At 42.2% G+C, this 3,038-nt stretch overlaps 1 pseudogene; it reads right to left on the minus strand.

The window, feature by feature from the left end:
• Positions 1–1,633: 1,633 nt before the first annotated feature.
• Positions 1,634–1,929, minus strand: LOC126498529 (cytochrome c, somatic-like; annotated as a pseudogene).
• Positions 1,930–3,038: the final 1,109 nt, after the last annotated feature.

Below are 3,038 nucleotides of genomic sequence, written 5' to 3' on the forward strand. Positions count from 1 at the left end.
TTGCTCCACAAGCCTGACGACCCCCAGGACCCACAGTGGAAGGAGAGTGCCAACTCCCAAGAGGTGGCTTTTAACCTCACATACATGCTGTGGCAGGTGCATGCCTGTGTACACATGCTAATAATGCATAGCATATTTGAATTAAAAAGTAAGGTGGGGAGCTGGAGAGATGGCTCAGCAGTTAAGAGTACTGACTGCTTTTCTAGAGAACCCGGTTTTGAAACCCAGGATCCACATGGCAGTTCACCACCAGAAACTCCATGTCTGGGAGATTAAATACCCTCTTCTTGGCCTCTGAAGATACCAAGCATGCATGTGGTACACAAGCACACATTCAGGGAAAACACCCACACACATAAAATACATTTTTAAAGCCGAGTGGTGGTGATGCATACCTTTAATCTCAGCACTCAAGAGGCAGAAGCAAGAAGCACTCCATAAGTTCGAGGCCAACCTGGTCTACAAAGTAAGTTCCAGGACAGCCAGGGCTGTTACAAAGAGAAACCCTGTCTCTAAAACAACAACTGAAAAAAAAAAAAAAAAGCTAAGGTGGGAGTGATGGAGGGAGACACTTGCTGTTGGCTGCCGGCATCTACATGCATAGACACACACCTGCACATGCACATGCAGAGGAACAAAAGTATCTACCGCATGTGTGCTTAGTGTTCATTATGGTCAGAAGAGGTCAGTCACCAGATCCCCTGGAACTAGCATTATGGATGATCATGAACCACCACGTCGGTGCTGGAAACTGAACCTGAGTCTTCTGCAAGAACAACCAGTGCTCTTACTCACCAAGCCACCTCTCCAGACCTAGATGAAGATTCTTTTTTTTTTTTTTTTTTTTTGAGGCTGCAACCATCACCTTTATTTTAATCCTGCCATAATAAGTTGGCAAAGAATGCCACCAGCAATCACATATGTATAGAAGTTCCAGTTTTGTTTTGTTTCTGCAAGGGTGTTTAAGGACAATTCTGAATTACAATTTAGTCTTAGATAATAAAGAATTAAAAAGTAAGGTCTAAGTTGCTTGTTTCTAAAAGCATTTTAACCTAATGGATCAACTATAACACGTGCCAATACTCTTTATTTGATATAGTCTACATAGACCACAGTAAGTGCCTTTCAATGGTAAAAGGCAGCATCCTTTGACTTAGGGAATTCTAATAAAATAACACCATCGAGTCAAGAATAGACAGTTGCCTCCTGACATTTAGCCATGGCCTGTAACAGCAGGGAGTACAAACTTTACCACAGGTGAGTCTTCTTGTTTCTAAGATGGTGACAGAATTTCCCCAGCATTTAAACATACTCATGTCTAATTACATAAATTTAACTATAAAACTATTCAATAGATTTTAGGTGACACCCCCATCTTTGTGGAAAGTAGAACTTTAATAATTAAGTCCAATCTTATCTTGAGAAAGGGAGAGCAGTGACGGTGTTTATGCAACTGGAATCGTTACTTTTATAAAGATCACATCCACTTTTCTACAAGTCAGTTGTCCTTAATCAGGACTGTCCAACAAAACATTGTTAGCCATTCATGATCTGAATTTGGGGGTATGAAGTAAATTACGGTACACGTTAAAAGTCATGAGACATTTGTTTTGTAATAAATAAAGCAGTGGAGTTACTCCTTAGCAGCCTTTTTAAGATAAGCTATTAGGTCTGCCCTCTATCCCTTCTTCTTAATTCCAGCGAAGATCACTTTTGTTCCAGGGATGTACTTTTTGGGATTCTCCAAACACTCCATCAGGCATCCTGAATCCAGCTGCCTGACCTGTCTTCCTCCCAAACAGACGGCGGAGATTTGGTCCAGACTTATGCTTGCCTCCCTTTTCCACAGTGTGGCACTGGGCACACTTCTGAACAAAACTCTTCTTGCCTTTCTCAACGTCACCCATTTTTAATTGGCTCCCGGGTGATCAACACTAGAAACGCTGTGACCCGAAGATGGACGTCCCACTCTCTCCCTAGATGAAGATTCTTGATGAGCTAATGAATCAGTTTGGGCAATAATGCTCCAGGTAAAAGCGAGCTGTCCCTTTTCTGTCCTCCACCTGCTCTCTAACCTTGTTCTGTTAGCTCAAGACTTTTCCTCAGTTTCACCTTCCTTGTGCTGACATAAGGAGGTAAGAACTCTCTTGTGAAACTGCTAGGCGAAAATAAGTCTTCAACATCCAAAACACACATGTTATGATAGAGATCACAGCTTGCAAAACAAGTTTTAAAAAACCTGTAAAAGCTATAAGGTCAGGGAGGACCTTGGACTTCCCACAGGGCAGGAAACCCCGACTGCTTTTAGGACTGGAGTGGGAGGGAAATGGGTGGAGGGGAGGAGGTGAAAAGTTTTAATCAATCAATCAATCAATGCCCTAAGGTCATATGATTCCATTTGTGTAAAGGGCATTTGCATGCGTGCATGTGTGTGTGTGTGTGTGTGTGTGTGTGTGTATGCTGTAGTTAATTGAAGAAAACAAAACAACAATAGGAGCTAGCAAGATGGCTCAGCAGGTAAACATGTTTGCTGTGCAAACCTGAGGACCTTGTTCTATCTCTACCTCCACATAAAGGTAGAAGGAAATGATAGTTTTCATTAAAGTTGTACTCTGACCTTCACACATATGGCATCACATATAAATGCCAACAAACACACATAATGCATCCATACATGCAACAATAATAAACTAAAAATTATTTTAACTTTATTTTATGCATGGGTGTTTGGCCTGTGTGTTTATATGTGCATCATATGCATGCAGTGCCCATAGGCCAGAGAAGGGTGTTGAGTCTCCCGGAACGGGGGTTACAAATGGTTGTAGGCTGGGAATTGAACTCAAATTCTCTGGAAAAGCAGTTAGTGCTCTAAACTGCTGAGCCATCTCTCCAGCCCCAATAGAACTGATGTGGGATTCCCCTCTGTATGCTGTGAATACCATTGGTTAATAAGAAACTGTCTTGGCCTGTTGATAGGGCAGAGTAGAACTAGGCAGGGAAAACTTGTCAGGGCCCACGGGCCCCGACATAGTAAACTA

Source organism: Alexandromys fortis, unplaced genomic scaffold (assembly GCF_014885135.2).
Source record: "Alexandromys fortis isolate MF-2015 unplaced genomic scaffold, M_Fortis_MF-2015_v1.1 scaffold_3, whole genome shotgun sequence".
In the NCBI taxonomy this organism is placed as follows: domain Eukaryota; kingdom Metazoa; phylum Chordata; class Mammalia; order Rodentia; family Cricetidae; genus Alexandromys; species Alexandromys fortis.